This window comes from Chinchilla lanigera, unplaced genomic scaffold (genome assembly GCF_000276665.1).
Source record: "Chinchilla lanigera isolate Chin_1 unplaced genomic scaffold, ChiLan1.0 scaffold00011, whole genome shotgun sequence".
Taxonomy (NCBI): domain Eukaryota; kingdom Metazoa; phylum Chordata; class Mammalia; order Rodentia; family Chinchillidae; genus Chinchilla; species Chinchilla lanigera.
The window spans coordinates 10645912-10666711 of NW_004955412.1; the positions used below are offsets into that span (position 1 = coordinate 10645912).

Sequence of the window (20800 nt, forward strand, 5' to 3'; positions counted from 1 at the left end):
GATGCGTAGGCTTTTCCTTTTCTTACAAAGAATTGCAAAAGCACGAGCTGTTCAGCCTAGACAGATTCCCTCCTACATCTCCATGTTGTGTTTAACCAACAGCGTGATTATAAGAAAACCAAAGCCTGCCGTGTAGATGTTCGCAGACACCCATGGATACACATTCAAGGTACGGAGGCCACTGGGTAAGGCTCCCTGGAGGCCGAGGTTTGGGCTGCATGACTGCTAATAATACTGCACCTATTTTATTAAAGGTTCTAAAAGCATATATTATCCTAAGGGCAAATAAGGCCAATAAACACGAACTTGGGAGAGCACACACTTTTATTACTTGTAAACCTAGTTTCTGTCAAATTTCTAAAAGTAATCATTCTTTGATTCAGCTAATATTTATTTACCACGTATGTCCCAGGTTCTGCTCTAGGACCATGGATTACACTAGTATACAAAAGAGACAAAGAACCTCACTTTTCTGGCTTGCAGCCTGTCAAATATTTCCAATCATCTTCCTTGTCCAAACCACCCCGATTTTCACCTGGTCCACTGTAAGAAGCACCTGCCTTCCAAGCTGGCTCTCTTTCCATCCAGATTCCATGCAGCAGCCAGAGCAACTTCCAAAGAACAAACCCTCAAGGACTGAATTTTAAAGATAGCCTTGGCCTTTATTCCTATTCGTGCATTGGGTAACATCCCATCCACAAACAGCTCCCCTGGACACAGCAGAATGGTTGGTTTGTATAAGATAGGCTGCACATGAACAAAGAAGCAAGATACTACAAAAATTAAATTACCATCAGAGTGTTTTAGGTTACTTTCTTTGTAAGGGCTAAAGCAGCGGGGATTGCCCTATGTGGGCTCAGGTTGACTGGGAGTCTTCATCGCTGTGGTGAACCTCCTGGGTGTTGAGAAACGTGGCATTTTAAAGTATTTTCTTTCAAATTTGAGGCCAGTCTGGGCTTCATAGCAAGTTCAAAGCCATCCTGGACTCCATGGTGAGATCATCTAAAAAAAAATCTGGCCTTCTACCTAGCCTCAGAACATGTTGGGTGTGGTTATTCCAGTTTATTTTCTAGTGCTTGATTTATTTACTTGCTCGGTGCTGTAGAATCTCTGAACTTTTTCATGCTGGTTGTTTCATCACTAGATTATCAGCTCCCTTAAAAGCCAAAATTCTTGAACACACTGGAAACACAATAAATCTGCTGATAATCTAACAAATGAATATAAGAGAACTAAAGACTAGCGCCTTAAGCTTTTGTATCCCTCTATTCCCCTTTATATAGATGCTCAGACATCTTGCACTAGGACATGTGCGGGGAGTATTAGGTTTCTATACAATTGGGGAGGTTGCTCAGAGCTACAAAACTGGACATAAATGACTGGTGTAAGGTGTTACTGCACAAATGCAGGGAAGGTTAGAGTCGATAAAGTTCTGATCCCGACAGAACGGATGATCTCAACACCTTAGATTTGTTCACTATATTATTCCTGGCTTCTTTCCAAAGGCAGCTACATCCTGAATTCTGACCACAGCCTCTCTCTGCTAGTCATACAGAGTTAGGCCACAAGATACAACTGTACTTACGGATATGTAGTGCGTCCCTCCCTTATCATCATTAATAAGAATGAACAGCATATTTTCCCTTTCATATTCAGGTAATTTAATGCTTATTCTTAGAACATGTACTGCCAAGAAGACAGAAAGAGAAGCTTAGGCAAATTCATGAGGTTAGAGAAAAATGGCCCTTCCATAGACTCATCTGGGGTCCAGGGAAAAAGATCACAAGACTACGACACATTCACTTCTCATACTGTCATTAAAGCCCATAATTATCCTCTTCAACTTAATTCATCCTCTGTATGATGCACTCTTAAAGGTGTTAGGAAATCAACCCAAATCTAACTTTCTGGAATTAACTTCAACTTTAAAGAATTTAACGTTCCCCCACCCTATTCTTACACAAGCCAGGAGGAAAGATAGATTTCAAATAACTATTCTATTCTCTTTTGCGGGGTGGCGGTACTGAGTATTGAACCTAGGGCCTCACAAGTGCTCTGCCACTGAGCTACATCTCCAGACCAATTATTCTATTCTTAAATAGCTTTAGGACACATAATGCTGAGAAAATGGCCTGAGATTTCCTAAATGTCACCACCATGAGTGCTACCTCTCATCAAAGATAGTGGAGGTTAGAAAATTTTATGACTTACAAACTATTATCTATGGTTCTACTCACTGAGTCAAAGAAAGTGTGATGTTAACATCTGTTAAAGTTCATTGGCTTGGATTACAGTTTGCAATATATATTCAAAATGACTTAACCCATGAAGTAACCCTTCACGGTTGCTATTTTTTTCCAAGTCCTCTAACAAAGCTGCCTTGCAAAGATCACTGTTGTGTTTACACTACTTTCTGCATCAACTTACAAACTAAACCACCTGAAAAACCACTTTCACCTCCTCAGAAATTATTGCAGAGTCAGTTGCAAAGGGCTTTATTCCCCCTTAGATCCTACTGTACCATGGTTATAGAATTATTACTCTGCTGATGTTATTCCAAACACACATATTATCATGTGGTATCATCTCAGCCGGAAAGCCTAATTACGTTTTGTCTTTAGGTGTAATTACACTTATTTACCAAAACATACTCCTGTGAAGCACTCCTACAATGATTCTATAGCAACATCTGTACCCGGAGTGAAATGACATAACGCCAGCAGTACAGGTGCACAAATACATGCGTCTACTCCAAATTATATAATTTTTTAATGGAAGCTTGACTTGGTATAAAAGATATTATTTTGGTGATGTCATTGTTAGGTGTTATTATTTGAAATCATTTTAACTTTAAAATTCTAGTTCCTAAATTATAAGCACAAACAAAATTTGTCATCATTCTTTACAGTGTATTAAATACTTTATCATGAAATCTCAGTGGGTCTTTGGAGAAAAGACCTAAATGAAACTTTGTTACAAATACAAATGACAATATATCATTGGAGGATACTGTGTACTTTAAATGATCATCTTCTGTACATCATAAATAGGTACAGAATAGCTGTACTCAGATGCAAAAACCAACTCATTTCTCCAAAATGCAAAGAAATGTTAATCCTATAAGGAAGTAGCAATGCCAGGTGCATTTTATAGAAGAAAAGTGAAATGAAAAATTGTTTGCTTGGTCATGCACATGGGTGTGGCTTATTCCTTATTAACAATGACCTTACCTTTAAAAAGTCATTATCTCTTTAGCTTTGAAACACTTTGGCCTTGTTGGCAAAAATGTTTGTTTTCTTTTAGGTAGGATAAAGAAATTTCTAGTATAGAAAAAGAAATTTGAGTGTCTGATTCTCCCTACCTTTTAGTTTTGCTTTGTTCAAAATCATTCTGGTACCTCTATTCTCTTTTCCAACATCCAAAATAGAGTCAAGCTACAGAAGTAATGATGAGGCATGGCAGTAGATCTGTCTGAGAGAATGGACACTTTTTCTAGGATATAAGCAGCTCAGAATGTGTTGGGAGCCTGTTTCGCTCACAGCAAAGTGGTCATGGGTAACTGCTATGCTTTGGATCACGATATCCCCAATTTTGCATTTCCCTTGATCAACTGAACCAGGGATTTATGCTTGACCCAGAAGTTAAGCGTGAAGAAGAATGCTGCCCAGATGCTGTGTTCTATTTTGTACACTGATTAAGAATTTAATCTGTGTCTTGCAACCTCTATGTCATTTTAGTTTATCTTGCTTGTCATCGTGATTTTGGGACATGCCAAAAGGAAAGGCATGATTAAATTCTTGATCAAGGGAAATGCAAAACTGGGGATATCATGATCCAAAGCATAGCAGTTACCCATGACCACTTTGCTGTGAGTGAAACAGGCTCCCAAGAGAAGGGCATTGAGCAGTACTGTGAAGAAGCCACAGGACAACAGAGACACACACAGACAGAAGCCATGGGGCACAGGGGAAAGCTTCCAGAAAAATTAGACACAGGGCCGGGGATATAGCTCAGTGGCACAGAGCCTGCCTGGCAAGTGCAAGGTCCTGAGTTCGATGCCCGGTACCAAAAAAAGAAAAGAAAATTAGACATGACAACTGAAACAAACAGGGAGAGGCAAAGCCAAAAAGCTCAGCCGCAAGCCTGGCGATTACCAGCCTCATCAACTGGCACCAGAATGCTGTCATATTCTGGCCAACATGCCAGTTCCCAGCGGTTGGTTGTGTGTTTCCTGTGTTTATTCACTTCCCATTGCATCCTTGCAGTAAAGTGCCACCCACCGCCTGTGGCAAACTACTGTATTTTCTTTTTTTTAAAAAAACTGCTATATTTCTCTTGTTATCCAGAACAGCATCATTAAAACATGCAGCTGTAAGCAAAATGTAGGAATATTTTTGCAATGGAACTTTTTAGCATCTGGACAGGAAATTTCAACTGTCAACAAAACTGACTTTGTTTTGCCATTATAAAGTCTTTAATTTTTTGACTGTGAAAGTAAAATTATATTTAATATCAAAGGCTTGGAAATCACAGAAAACCTTGGAAGAAAAAATTATGCTTAATGCCAAGAACCAGAAATACTGTTGTGTGTATGTGTGAGTGCATTCATCCAAGTGTTTTAAAGTAAGGGTAATGTTGCCGGGTGTGGTGGCACACCCCTGTAATCCCAGCACTCAGGAGGCTGAGGCAGGAGGTTCACTGGGAGTTTGAGACCAGCCTGGGCTGCAAAGTGAGTTCAAGGCCAGCCTGAACTGCATAGCGAGACCCTGTCTGAAAAAGACAAAAGAAAGTAAGGGCAATGTGGAACTGGATCTCTGCCCATTGTTTGGCTGAGGTACAAAAGCAAGGGATTCCACGCATACAATGAGTTATGAGAAGACCACTCAAGAGAACTTGCTTAGTAGAATTTATAAAAACAAAACCCAAAGCCCTCTTGTTAGCCTTACAAGTCCCATGCTCCACACTGGGTCAGGAGAATGGAGATGGGGCATTTGTGAAGAGGTTTTTTTTTTTTTTTTGTTTTGTTTTGTTTTGTTTTTCTCCGGTACTGGGAACCGAACTCAGGACCTTGCGCTTGCCAGGCAGGCGCTTTTGCCACTGAGCTAAATCCCCAGCCCCTTGTGAAGAGGTTTTACTTAGACAGAAGGGCTTTGGCAATACTACTGGCAGAGTTTAGTCCTGTCTCTCACAGTGTGGGGTAAAATCAGTGCTTCTTCCTAGGGTATCTCGGAAAAAAGTGATGAGACTGTTTCTTGTGGAAGAGACATGGGCCACACCAGGGGCTGTGAAGGTGGAGGACCGTTCCCGTTCACATTGTCTACAGCTGGCTCCAAGGGTGAAGAAACCTTAGCAGAAAGAGGTTGTGGGTAAATCTCTTGGTCCTCAGCAGAGAAAAGGGACGGCACATTATCTGCATCAACTGAGTTGCAGCACACTACCTGGCCATGGGCATCTCTGAAAACCCCCCAGGAGCACGCATAAGAAGAGACGCAGATTTAAACACCTGCCCAACCCAGGAAGCTTGATGTCGCCCTGAGACTACTCCAGTCAAGTAACAGCTTTTCAGTGTACCTTTCCCGTCCAAACTTATACGGCTCCTCCCACCTCCCACCAGCCATTTCAATCCTGGCGTGATCAAGACCCTCCGTGGAGGGGTGGGATAGAGGCCAGTGGGGAAGGCATCTCACTGCAGCAAGTGGGGACTGCACAGGGCGAGGGGCTCCTTCTCTTAATAGAGCTGGAATTAACCGGGGACTGGAAATTCTAGTTATCTCTTGAAGTGGGCCTGTGTTTTGCTCCAACGTGACCAGAAGATTTCCATAAGAGTGAGAGCAAGCTCACGGGAATCCCCTTGTTTTTATTTAAGGAGATAGTAGATAAAACTCAAATGCTTTCTGATTATATTCCATGATTACCACTTGCTCCACATGCATTATACACGTAGGCATTTTTTAAAAGTGCTATTGTACTATACCTACTACTGTGCAATATGCACTTCAGATTTAACAGTATAATAAAAATATTGTGCTATATCAGTATTCTACCACTGCATTATCCTGTGCCCCTACTCCCCTATTGTTGGATATATGAAGTATTTCGAATTTTCACAGTCATAATATTAGACATAATTCAAAGCCGGCACTGTGTATACCTCTAGTTATTTCTGTACAATAAATTTCTTTGAAGTGGACTTACTAGGCCACTTAATCATTTATGAAATATATAGGCAAATTACTCTAAAGAAAGGTTGTATCAGATTTTTCTCCAGGTTCGCTTCCTGTATCTTTGGCCATACTAGTTAACACCATTTTTAATTTTTGCTAATCCGAAAGGCCCAAAACAAGCCAGGCGTGGTGGCACACACCTATAATCCCAGCACTCGGGAGGCTGAGGTAGGAGGATCGTTGTGCGTTCGAGGCCAGCCTGGGCTACAAAGTGAGCTCAAGGCCAGCCTGAACTGAATAGTGAGACCCTGTCTCAAAAAGACAAAAAAAAAAAAAGAAAAAAAAAAAAAAAGAAAGGCCCAAAACAAACAAAGCAAAACAAAAACAAGAGTTCCATCCCTTTCCCTTTGTTTTCAGATACCTGGGCATTATTTCATATGTTCACTGGGTATGAGTAGTTATTTATGACTTATCTGCTCAGTGCCTTTGCTTATTATTTTAACCCAGGTGTCTTTGAAAATAATGGTTCCATGATGTCTAAGACCAAGCATCAAAAGAATGACAGGGTAGGCAACTCTCAGTATGCGCTCGCAGTGTAGCTCACAGGCTGGTCTAATATGAGCACAGTGAGGCCCCTACAGCATGCCGCAGCCCTGTGCTGAAGACTTCCTTCTGGACAGCTAACCTTGGTTGTTTGCTTCTTCTTGTCCTTGCCTCCGTTCAGGCTGGAATAAGTGCAGAGATGTAATGTGGCCCAACTACACAGACAACAGTGTCACGGACACTATCACTACTTCTATCTTTTCCCAGCTAACTGCCCCAGACTGCCATGGCAGCATAAAATTACCACCCGAGCCGAGGTGGGTGTGCTGGGGCTGAATAGCAGAGATGATCAGGTGATGGATTCCAATCCCCTTGCAACATGAGCTCCTGAAATAACATCTGCATCTCATTTTTCTTATCTGTGGAGCTCAGCTCTCCATGTGCAGCCCCTTGTTTGCCTGTCTGGGTTGGTTTTGCACTATTTACTCATTTAAACCCTAAATGTCAACCATTCCAAACTCTTTACTATGCCTTCTGGGCTGTTTTCCAAGTTTCTCTTTTGCTTACGGTTCCCTCCCTACAGACTGTTTGTCCCGTCCTCCAGCTCAGGGCTGGCGCTTCCCTGCAGGGTTGAATGTCTTTTTGACCAAAAAAATCCAATTCAACTGTAATGAGCATTTAAATGTGTCAGGATGATACGAAGACACTGTGAAATTTAGGATCTCCTAGTAGAAAAAGCTACATACAAAGTGGCTGTGATAAGACGCATGCCGTGACAGAGCGTGTGTAACAGAAAACAAAGATTCTCGATTAAGGACCATGAAAGGATAAGACTAATTCTAGCTAAGTGCTGGAAGAGCATTTGTGAAGATGGACCTTAAAGTTGAACTAGATTTTCTGGAGAATAACCTCTATTAGGGTAGGGTTTTATCACTCGCTTTTCCTCTGTACAGTGAAGGACCGAATGATCTGGAAAGTAATTTTGGTGTTTATGGGTGATTCGGGGGCATGGAGAATAAGGAGGGCAGAGGAAGTGCATTAGCAGAGATTTAGCTTTGTTTTGTTTTGTCTGTGGTAAGTGGTATACACAGTTTTATCTTCCATCCCTACATCTGAAAAACTTCTTCAATTTGTTCATGGAGATCAACAGTTACTATTTTCATTACTCTACTGGGTCATAAAGAAAAGTCCCAGAGACTCAGAAATTCTCTCAATTGCTTGGTAAATATTCAGAAGATTCAATGCTAATATTGTAGACATCCTCTGGATGCCGTCGGTTCACTCACACAAGTGTGCAAGCATACGTGTGATTGCTCCCCGACGCAACGAAGCCGGAGAGAGAAGGGCACCAAACACACCCTCCACTTCTTTTGTGTCAGAAAATACTCTGTGCCTCTCCCTATTTAAAACATATAGGATCTAAAAGTAAAATAGGAATAGTTAAACTAGATCTCATTGCTATGTCCCAGGATGTTAAAAATTAGTGAACGTGGAGTGCAAGTTAGCAAAGGTGCTAGCAGGTTTGAGGGCAGGCCAGCAGCGGCACACAAACAAACCCAGCCTCTTTCTTTAGGACTTTGGAGTTCAATAATGACATGAATGGTTTCTCTGAATTGAAGGTTTACATATTCCAACTACGAATTAAATTCAAACTATGTTTCTGAGAAGTGATTCGGTGGAAGTGTTAACAAGCCCTAATTGGGAGTTGTTCTCCCATCCGTCTGCCACATAGCCATAGCATGTCACCCTTTAAGGGCAGCCTCTTTTCAAAGGGTTTCCAAATAAACTCAGGTCTTTTCTTTTGTTTTGTTTTGTCTTTTTGAGACAGGGTCTCACCATGCAGTTCAGGCTGGCCTTGAGCTCACTCTGTAGTCCAGGCTGGTCTCAAACTCACAACAATCTTCCTGCCTCAGCCTCATAAACTCAGGTCTTATCCATCTTTCTCTCATTTGCAAACTCTCTTTAGTCTTGTGCGGAGCCTATAACCTTATTTAAATTCTCATATCCTGTTTCCTTGACTAGATTATAAAATTTCTTAGGTCAGTGATAGTGAACCTTGTAGAGACCAAGTGCCAAACTGCAACCCAAAACCTACTTACTTATCACAAAGTGTCAACATTGCACCTAAACCTAAATGCTGAGGTTCTAGTTTAGAAAAAACCAACTCACCCATTAACACCTTTTGTCTTAAAAGCAAAACACAGTAACACGTGTGGCATAGATTCAACCACCACTGTCTTTATACTTTGCAGTTATCATTGCAGATTGCATATCTCATACAAATAGTAGGTCATCAAAATATTTTTCAACTGTTTCTTATTTTAATACAACTGAAAACATCACTCATTCTATCCCTCAAAATGTTGGGATTTACTTAAGTAAACTAAAATGATGATACACTTGAAAAGGGGTACCCCTTTCCTTTACCATCATGTCTGTTGAAGATATAAAGATACAATTCTTAGCCTTGTTTTTTTTGACCCCAGCTGAATGTGTTCAAAATACAGAAGTTCTAAAACAATAAGGCCAAATGATCTTGCAGGGGATTCATACTGGTGCATAATAGCTTACCTGGTGGGCGCTGGTAGCCTAGGGTAGAATGATGGCTTTGCGTCTCTCCTCAGTGACTCTGGACCAGCTTAGAACCAGGATCCACCATTACCTGTGCTAGCTCGTCAGGACACACTGAAGTGGGGATCACCCCGCACTGCTGGTGAAGTACAGTTCCGCTGACCCTGAGCCCAAGGGGAAGGTATGCTGAAAAGATAGCTTGCCGCTGCTCGGAGAGTGCAGCTACTTGAAATGAAATGTCCTGTTTTTCATTTTTTCTCTTGGGTGTCTCAATAATCAGTTGGTCTTAATTATTTTTGTTTAGAACAGGAGCAAGATAAAGCTCCTGACCCAAGTCCAAAGCTGAAAGAGAGGAAATGAAAGCATCCGCATTTTCCTCTTGCTAGCTGGGCACCTGCTGTTTGGCAGGCTATTTGCCACGGCCTGCCGGGGTGCTGGTTTCTCTTGGCCAATCGGTTCCCTGCTCTGTGGTCAGGTGGCCACTGCCAGTTTCTCCCCAGAAGCCCTTCGCCAGGCCATCTGGAGCTGGGGAACATTTCCAAGCTTCCTGGCTGGAACGAAGCTTTCAAATCTGCCCACTGTTCCTCTCAGCCCTGGGCCTGGTCCCAGGCCTCAAACCTGACCTCCACTGCTAAGACATAATATACATCAACAGAAAATGCCTCTAAATAGTTCAAAGTGAACAGAGGAAATGAAGTTCTGTAGTATTCAGATGCTGTAACTCACCCTGGACTCACAAACTGAAGTCCATCCGCATCCATTAGTTCCAGTAGAAACAGAAGTTGAATACCAAAAACTCATCAAAGCCCAAAACCTGAGTTCATATAAACACTCCTTCCTCCTACAGCCGAGCAGCCACCAAGGCTTGCTAATTTGACTTGAATTAGCAAATTTCCTGCTGTTCTCAAATCTTTCACCTTCTTTTTATCCCTGCTCAAGGCCCTGTATTAGTCCATGTGGGGTTGCTATAACAGAATACCAGAGACCAGGTAATTTATAAAGAAAAAGCCTTACTTCTCATGGATTTGGAGGCTGCAAAGTCTGAGAGCATGACCTCAGTTTCAGCAAGGGGCTTAATGGCCTGTCATCCCACGGTGCAAGGCAGGAGGGCAGCGGACGTGAGAGAAAGCAAAGACGAGGCAGCCAAACTTGCTCTGTAACGAGCCCACACTCACGTTCACTAGTTCATTCCTGAGATAGCAGCACTGATGCCTTCGCCGGGGCAGAGCTCTTATGACCTAGGCACTTCCTCTCAGGCTCCACCTCCCAACACTGCAGCACCGCGGATTAAGTTTCCAACACACGAACTTGGGGACACACTCAGCCCCCACACGAAGCTCTTCTCGAATCCAGACTTCATCCAGAAGCACGCACTCAGAAAATCTGACTCTAAACATGTGCTCCGAATATCTCAGCGGTTCCTCATTTCCGGTGTCGTCACACCAGAGTCCCCAGCAGAGCCCACAGGTCTGCTCTTGTCCCTGTAGAGCCCGTGCTCCTGCCCATGACTGCCTTTCAGTGTGTATTCTAGAGAGAGGACGCGGACAGTGCCTCTGTCTCCCCACCTTTCACATCGTTGTTCCTTTACTGATCGCCGCTCACCTCACGTGGGCTGTGTTTCTCACCCCTGGCCTCCCTCAAGAATCAGATCAGACATCATCTTCTCCAGTACGGGGTTAAATGACCTCTGCGTCCCTGCACATAATTATCTTATAATTTGCAGCACTGTGGTGAATAGTCAGTCCTCCACAGTCTGCGGTTTCAATCAACTATAGATTTAAAATATCTGAAAAAAGTTCATCTGTGTTAAGTAGCTTTTTTTGGGTCATTATTCCCTACCTAATGTAGTATAACAGCTATTCACATAGCATTTATATTTTATTAAAGATAAGTAATCTAAAACTGCTTTAAAGTATACGGAGGATTTGCATAGGTAATCTGCAAATACCACGTCATTTTATTTTGTTTTATTTTTGGTTTTTTGAGACAGGGTCTTGCTTCATAGTGCAGGCTGGCCTCAAACTTGTGGTGATCCTCCTGCCTCAGCCTCCCAGGTACTGGGATTAAACTGGCATGTCACCACACCCGGCCTATGTCATTTAAATAAAGGACTTCAGCATCTGTGGATTTTGGTTATTATACTGTTTAAAAATCCTTTCCCTTCACTTCATTGAAAGACTGCACAGAGCGTTTTTATGTCTCCAGTGTGAGGTACATAGGAGGATCCAGATACCTTGCTAAACAACGAGTGCTGCTGAACAGAAGTGTCACTGAATCATGATACAGAACAACATCTCTCCTATGGTTGTCTCGTTGTGAGAGGAACATAGAGGTCCTCAGCGTCTCTTCCCTGATGCTGTGAAGCCTAAGCAGAGGGACCTGAAAGCTGTGAGAAGTAGCTGACAACTGCCTTAATGCTGCAAGTGGAAGAGCTGGTTATATTTGGCAACTCCAAGAGAAAAAGGTAAAACTGCAGCATCACTCCCAACACTAAATGCTGGTTGAGCTATAGTTAAAATCCTGGTGACTACTTGCCTCCCGGGAAGGAAGGCAGAGCCACGCCACAGAAGTAGCCAGGGCCCCGCTTACTCCCTGAAATGACCTTACACTCAGAAGGGTAGCACTTTCCACCTTTAGAGGGCTGTCGCTTGTGAGTACCCGCAGTGCCTCAGAGATGGAGCTGAGGGAAGCTGCCAGCAGAAAAGCATTTGTGCCACTTGAATGATAAAACCATCACTGATGCTTTAGGGCACTGTTTGCAAACTGTGGCCTCTGCAATTTTTATGAGTTGGACTGTGGATATCTGCAAATAGTCTTTCACAAAAAAATTAGTATTTATGTATCATTTGGTTCCTGAGAACACTCCTTAAGGCTCTGGGAGGCCCAAAACAAGGTCCTAAACATCGGTACATGGGAAGTGGGAAGAAAGTGTGTAGAACCGGGGGAGGGTGGGGTCTGGTATGACTGAAGGTGGACACAGCTACCCTGGAGGGAATATGTTACTCATAACTGTTTAAAGGCTTTGCCTGGGTGGCAGTGGCAAAGCAATTAAACAACCGTGGATAGACATGACCTAATTTATTGGCCTTTCCAGTTGCCTTCTCTGGAGCTGATGCTATACTGTGACCTCTACGTAAAAATGAGTGTTGGTGGGTGAGAAGGAAGATTGCTGCGGATGGATGGTAGAGCCTGCTCCCCGAGGTATCTGGGAGCAGACCAGAGCAGACAGGTGGGCACGCTCTTCCTTATATACTCCCCTATGGAAGTATGAGACCCTTGTTAGACACCCCACACACATCCTAGCACTTTTTCTACAGCCAGCAGTGAAGAGCCTATAGCCACTACTCAGGGACAACTTGCAGCACGCAGAGATCTTTCCAGTGATCCCGAAGAGGAGCTGCAAAGTGCCAGCTCAAGGGATATGCGACAAGCGAGCCAGCAAGTCAGGCCTACCTCAAAGAGCACAGTTCCCGATGTCCTCTGCATGTGCTTTTATGGCTTCTGGGAGAAAAAAGGGAAGCATACCTAAAACACAGGGTGTCCGTTTTAAAGATAGGCATTGAATACAGCCACTCAACAGCCAGCGTGAAGAGTTTCTGACAACAGTGGGATTCAAGGAACCCAGTTCAGAAGGTGGTGCCTAGAAGCATCTTTATCTGCCAAGTCCTTCAGATTCCAGCTCCAATCCAGGCATAACTTTTCCATAAAGCGTCCTCTGCCTAAGGCACCAAGAACGAGACCTCCTTCCTCTCTGCCCAGAGACCTTGCCTGCTGCATGCATGACAGCCTGTCTTGGGCCCTTTCTGGAAAGAAGATCCGGAGTGGAGCGAGGCAGAGAGAAGCCACAGCACAGAGAGGCAACAGAAAAACAGGGCAACTCGCAGAAGTGCAGAAGCGAGACAGAGAAAGCTAAAGGAGCACAGAATGGGCATGGACAGGAGCAGAGGACAATGCGAAGGGAATTTTCAGGCAGGGAAGCAATACATGAACTGGTAACGAGAGAAGGCAGAACCTAAAGGACGAGAGAAGAGAACAGAAGTCGAAGAGAAGAGGACATGCAAGTGTACTTCCCTGCTCGGCACGGCGGGGCCGGGAGATAACCTCTACCGCTGCATTCCCCGCGGTAACCTGCCCAGCTGCTCTAGCCAGTTTCCACGAGAAACTGACAGGTAGCGGGTAAGAGGAAAGGTACAGTGAAGATATTTATCCTCTTTGCGCTGCCTCATGAAGGACCTCTGGACACGGCTGTCTCTCACATCGCCAAATCCCTGGTCCCGCATGGTCCCCCTTTCTTTTCGGGGATCTTAGCCTGAGGGCTTGGGTAACATCACCCACCCCGCTTGTCTTCTCCGGCAGTGGTGTGCTGGAGCTGGCTTGTCCTGGCTCACGTCGGCAGACTGTTAAATAGCCAGGAATTCTGCAAGTGACTGTTAAACTTGCTCATTTGAAACTGGTCAGCGTAACACATCAGGGGGTCCTCCCCCAGAGAGACAGCTACCAGGGCAGGGCTGCTTCCTACCCAGATGTGGCAGAGGCTGCTGGTGCTGTCTAGCTGTGGTTTGCTTTGCTGCCCTGATTGTTTTCTTGCTTCTTTTTCTCACCCTGTGGTGGCCAATTCATGACACAGCATTCTATCTTAAATAGAGTCGTTTCCATTTTCCTGGGTGGACCATGGCTGACCCACAGACAATGGTCTTCTAAAAAGCATTTCTCTAGCTGACTAGTGAGTAGGAGACATTAAATTCATAATATATGATCTTCCTGCTTGTCTAGTCATCCTTTTAATGGCTTATCCTTATGGTTAAGTGGCTTTTAAAGCAAATTAATTTTGTTATACGTTAAAAACATATACTACTTCTGTTGGAAAAACAAACTACTTTTCCTCTGCTCCCACACCACGGCAGTCTACAGGGAAAACTGTGACCGTAACTCACGTAAGGATTTCTCCCCACCAGGAAGCAGGCAGTTCTGTAGTGAACACCAACCCTACGTCTTCTAGTTCAATTCCATTCTAACACTGTTGACCTGGAGATAGCGCCCCTATCCCCATGGACTTTAGATGCCAGCAGAAAGCCCCAGGTTGTTTTTCCTGTGCTCCTGTCCGACTGGCTCTAAATCAAAATTCCCACAAATCCCTCCTCACTGAACTCAGGGAAACACATTTACTGGTTCATTATGAAGAACAAAGATTGCAGTGAAAAGATGCACAGGGCAAGTCACGCAGGAAGGGGCAGAGAGATTCTGGGTCCTCCCCACGAACAGCCATGCGCTCTGCGCCCTGTCGTCTTGGGCTTGTCTGGAGACTTCACTGCATAGGCTTGATCAAAGTATGGGTAAAATGTGACTGGGCAAAAAGGTGATGATCTGGGACCAACAGGCTAAGTGGGGAAACCCCGCAGGACCCGTCTGCTCAGGTTCCTTAGCGTTTCCTCCTCCTGGGAACGTGGCAAGACCCTCACTGAACTCAGAGGTCAAGCATCTTGTTAGACCAGGTAGTCAGAATTTCTTTTAAGCTCCGAAGCTCCATGGCAGGATGGAAGAGAAGAAGCCAGATTACAATTTTTATGACCTGCCCTGAGGCCTGCCTTGGGAAGGGAGTTATAAACCAGGAACTATGGGTAAAAGTAAAAAAATGCCCTTATCATACCACAGCGCCCTATTAGGGCACTGGTTTGCTCAGGAAAAGAAACGAGATCTAAATGATGGTCAGGTCACCATTGGAGACTTCAAGACCAATGGTCTACCTTTGCTTGGGTTTGCTGTGTAGCATAATAGGAAGAAGAAAGAAATGGAAGCATAATCCATTAACTCTATACACTAATCTACAGGATAGCAATCATGCTTCTCTCTACAAAAGCCTCTTCCCTACAGTCTCCTTAGTGGGCCTGGGAGATAGCTCAGTGGCACAAGAACCTGCCTTGCAAGCACAAGGTCCTGAGTTCAATTCCTAGTACCAAAAAAAAAAGGTACAATCTCATTATTCCACGGAAGCTGATGCTGTAGCATTTGGTCTAGTCAACTCTTTGATACTTGTTCGGTTGTTCCAGTCTTTTCTCTAAAATCAATAAGAGTAGTTCCCTATCGTCCCCGAAGGATACGTCCTGAACCCCTAGTGGATCCCTGAAACTAGCTGGTACCTAGCCCTATATTTATTATATTTTTTCCTACCTGTGATAAATTTTAACTTACAAATTAGGTACAGTAAGAGATTAACAATTAATAATAACATATCCTGCTTTAAAAGTTACATAAATATGGTCATTCTCTCTCAAAATATCTTATTGTACAACACTCACCCTTCTACTACTGATGCAGATAATACAGAGCCTACAGGATGAGATGAGGGGAAATCCATAGGCCCTGTGACGAAGCATAAGGCTACTACATAAAGTTACTTGGCCACAAGTACTGCAATACTCCAACAGTCATTTTGAAAACCAAGTCAGTTACTAAGTAACTGACAGGCAGGTGATCAGGGTGGATACTCTGGACAAAGAGGGTTGCTTCACATCACAGGTGAGATGGAGCTAGACAGTGTGAGATTTCACCAGGGCACATTTTAAATCTTAAGTCTAGAATTGTCCATATATTTTCACACTGTGGTTTGCCATGGGTAACTCAAATCTTTGAGATTAAAACCACAGATAAATAAAAAGGACCTACGGTATATCATGGGCCCTAGAAGTGGATGGAAATAAATGATTCCAGGACAACTCACTATCTATTTGGGGAAAAAAAAATCAATTTATATAATTATCCTACTTCAGAGGCAAAATATATATGGGATGAATTAAAAAGTTAAAAGATTTTAAAAGATTTTAAAAATTAGAAGGGTTTTTTTAAAGATGAAGTCTTGCCAGGTGTGGTGGCACATGCTGGTAATCCCAGCACTTGGGAGGCTGAGGCAGGAGGACTGCAGTGAGTTCAAGGCCAGCCTGAACTGCATAGCAAGACCTGTCTCAAAAAAAAAAAAAAAAAAATCCATGGTAAGAAAAATGTCAATTTCTTTAATGTACAGAGAGACATATAAATCAATAAGATAAACTATGCCAACAATGTGCCATACTGCGTTGGTAGCCTTCAAGCATGCATCCCTCCCCACTGCCTTCCCGTCTGGTTTTATGAGCAGGAATGTGTTCAGAGCCCGGGGTCGATCCTGACTAAACCAAGCCTAATATAGCACTTCAATCCCATTCCTTGGTTTCTTAATTTCTAAGCAGCTAAAGGAGGCCATAAGCACCGGTTCTAATTAATGAGACATAAAAGGAAAAATATGCATGGAAAACATCTGGAAGAGATTTTATTTCCATGATAAAAGGAACACTTCCACTCCTGGGTCTATACCCAAAAGAAGCATTTGACTCCACCCTTTTCCCTTCTTCCTGCCTTGAACATGCATGTGAGGTCCAGAGAAGACATCCTCCATTCTTTTTAAAATCCTTAAACCACTAAGCTAGCTAGCAGCTGCTTGATTCCAGTTGTCTCGGTATGTCATAAAATTTACCTCCCACTTCTTTCTTTCTCTTTCTTTCTTTTCTTTCTTTCTCTTTCTTTCTTTTCTTTCTTTCTTTCTTTCTTTCTTTCTTTCTTTCTTTCTTTCTTTCTTTCTTTCTTTCTTTCTTCCTATCTTCTTTCTCTTTTTCTTTCTTTCTTTCTTTTCATCTGTCTTTGCAGTTCAAGCTGGCCTTGAACTCATAGCAACCCTCCTGCCTCATCCTCCCGAGTGCTGGGATTACAGGCATGTGCCATCACACCCAGCTCTAATTTTTTGAAGCTGTGGTTAGCTTTTCTGTTGATTGTGATGAGAAGAATTCTAGACATAGACCTAGATATGTAAATAGGCAAATATATAAATAACATGTATAAATCGAGAAATGTGAGAACAGTAAATTTATAAAGAAGTTTAAGTTTGCTGTAACCACATTAGAATTTAAATCAAGCACATGAAAAGTAATTTCCTACAAAATTAGTAAAAACATTACAAAAACACCATCCAGTGCTAGGAATAGCATGGTAGATACATACCAATATGGCAGAACAATTTTGGAAAATGATTTGGTAACAAGTAACAAAACTTTAGAAAACATTTATATTATTTAACCTAGTAATTCTATGTTTTGGAATTTATTTCAGAGAAAGTATTTGAACTGAATTAAGGATGTAAGTTTATGGCCATACCACCCTGAATGCACCTGATCTCATCTGAATTAAGGATGTAAGCACAGAAGTTTGTCAGTGTTATTTAATATAGCAATAAAAACAAACAGTAAAAATCAGTGGTACTAAGATAATGGGGTAGTTAATTAAAAATATGTATATGTAGACATTTTATATAACTACTATGAGTCTTTCATTTGAGGAGGTTATTTTTATTTTACATAAATAATACAAATATGAACAATATGATTATGCCTGTGTTGAAAGTGAACATGGGAAAAACAATTTGAGTTTCTTCCTAATCACGCAGTTAACATATGTCCCACATATTCCTGAGGTACCAGCCCAAAAGAACTGAGAACAGGTACACAAACACCTGAAGACAAATGCTCATATCCACATTATTCCCAGTAGCTAAAGAGTGAATGACCCAAATTCCTATCAGTGAATGGATGAATGAACAAGTTGGGTATATACGTATAAGAGAATATTATTCCATCATAAAAGGATCAAAATAATGATATACACTATAAGGCGGAGGAACCTCAAAACCATGCTAAGAACCCAGACAAAGAAAGCTACTTTTTGTCTTTTTCTTTTTTGAGACAGGGTCTCATCATATAGTACAGACTGGCCTTGAACTTGTGAGACTCCTGCGTCGGTCCCCCTTAGTGCAGGGATTTCAGGCAGGCACCCTCACACCCAGTAAGGCTACATTTTATATGATTCCATTTATATGATATTCCCAGAATAAGTAAATTCATAGCGATAGAAAACTGGCTGGGCATGGTGGTGCATACCTGTAGTCCCAGCACTCAGGAGGCTGAGGCAGGAGGATTGTTGAGAGTTCGAGACCAGCCCGAGCTACAAAGTGAGCTCAAGGCCAGCCTGAACTGCATAGTGAGACCCTGTCTCAAAAAGACAAAAAATCCCCCCCAAAACAAAAGAAAGCTGATTAGTGGGTTCCAGAAGTTAGGGGGAGGTGGGAAAGGTGAGTAACTAACTGGGTTCTATTTGGGGGTGCTGAAAATGTTCTTGTACTGAATAGACGTGGTGATCGTACAATATTGTGGATGTACTAAATGCCACAAATTCTTCACTTTAAAATGGATACTTTTATGTTATATGAATTTTAACTCAGTAATACATTTTTAAAAAAGTAATCGTAGACAGTTCTGGCTCCAGGGAAGGTTGAATAACCGCTCTCTACTCTGTTTCTCCTAGTGAGTGTAGACACAAAACCTGGACAGAATGCACAGAGCAGTTCTCTGAGGAATTCTCGAAGCAGTAGTACGCACACTGTGAAAGAAACCCAAGTACCGCTGAACCAGCCATGAGTTTACTCCTTGTCTGTCTGTATTGAGGGCAGACCAGAGTCAGAGGTGGGCATGGTGTGAATGGAGGAAGTTTCTAGAAAGATCTCTTGTTCAGGTGTGAGGAGCAGAAAGGTCTCCTGACACCAAGAGCGGTGGTGACCGGGGCCCAGAGGTACTAGGACTGGGGGAAGGGAGAGGTCAGGTCTGATCGGAGGTGCTGTGGCGCCACGAGGCTGTGGCGGATGACCTTTGTTTTTATTCTTTATCCTCCCACTCAGGATAGAGGACTGAAAGGGGAGCTCTAGGGAACTGAAAAGTCTGTGTAGAGAGGAGAGCAGAGGAGCTCATGGGAACAGCTCTGTAAAGGGGTAAAGGAAGTAAGCTGTCCATTGTATATCCAATGAAAACACCCTTCAAGAGTGAGATTGAAGCCGGGCCTGGTGGCGCATGCCTGTAATCCCAGCACTCAGGAGGCTGAGGCAGGAGGATCGCTTCAAGTTCGAGACCAGCCTGGGCTACAAAGTGAGCTCAAGGCCAGCCTGAACTGCATAGCGCAACCTTGTCTCAAAAAGGCAAAAAAAAGAGATTGAAAGACAGATTTGCAGATAAAGAAAAACACAGAATCTGCTGGGAGTAGACTTGCTATAAAAGTTTAAAGGAAGTTCTTCAAATGAGAGAGAAATTTTACCAGAAGGAAACTTTGAATACCTAGAATGGAAAAGAGCTATAAAGGAGGTAAAGCCGGGTAGATACAGTCATCCCTTGGTATTCATGGGGAACCCAGTTTCAGGGTACCCTGGCACCACTACCACGTAAGCACCAGACTCTGCACATGCTCAATACATAAAATGGCACAGTGTTTGGGCACAACCTACGTACATCCTCCCATACACTTGGGTCACCTCTAGGTCACTTATAATGTCTAGGCAATGTGAGCATTGCATAAACAGTTGTTGTGACATACTATTTAGGAAATAATGACTAGAAAAAGCTTGTACATTTTGGTACAGATGGAATTCTTTTCAAATATTTTTGATCCATGGGCTGGGATCAAAGCTCAGCGGTAGAGAGCTTACCTACCATCTGCCAGGTCCTGGGTTCAATCCCCAGCTCTGCAAAAATATAAATAAAGTAACGGAGTGAAGAAAAATTTATTGTCCCACAGTTCTAGAGGCTAGAGATCAAGGTATGGGCAGGGCCATGCTGCCTCTGAGGGCATGAGGGAAGGATCTCCAGGTCCGTCCCCCAGCTCCTGGTAGCTCCTTGGTTTGTGGACGCATCACTCTGGTTCCCACATGGCATTTGCCTTCATGCTTTTCTGCATCTAAATTTTCTTCTCCTTATGAGTACATCAGTTATATCAGAATAGGAGACACCTTCATGATCTAATGATTTCATTTTAATTGCTTACCTCTCCAAAGGAGGTCGTATTTTGAGGTACTAGGGATTAGCACTCCAACTTTTTTTTTTTTAGAGAACACAGTTCAGCCTCTAAGAGTAAGGCTGCTTTGATATTTTATTTTATTTCATTTTATTTTATTTTTTGGTTTTTCTCCGGTACCGGGAACCAAACTCACGACCTTGCGCTTGCCAGGCAGGCGCTTTTGCCGCTGAGCTAAAACCCAGCCCCATGATATTTTAAATTTATTATTGTACAATGCTGTATCAACAGTCTAAGAAGAAAAGCCATATGACCATATTAATTGATGTAGAAAAAACATAGGGTAAAAACTTTCAGGAGCAAGAAATAGAATTTGATAAAATGGGGGCTGGGGATTTAGCTCAGTGGCAAAAAGTGCCTGCCTGGCAAGCGCAAGGTCATGAGTTTGGTTCCCGGTACCGGAGAAAAAAAAAAAAAAAAAAAAAAAAAAAGAATTTTGGAGAACTGAGTCTGCTTTCAAGTGATTTGTGTATCAGAGGGAATGTAGTATGCTGTATTATAATTTAGGTACAGTCTATTACTGGAGAATTTTTTCTTAATAACTTCTAGGAAAAATATACTATAGTTGATAGTAATCCAATCATGACTGATAATATTAGAATACAAAT

At 42.7% G+C, this 20800-nt stretch overlaps 1 protein-coding gene across 1 annotated transcript in view; it reads right to left on the reverse strand.

Annotated features, from left to right (window-relative positions):
* Positions 1–20800, reverse strand: part of Exph5 (exophilin 5) — a 69831-nt gene that overhangs the window by 41059 nt on the left and 7972 nt on the right. The window lies entirely within an intron of this gene.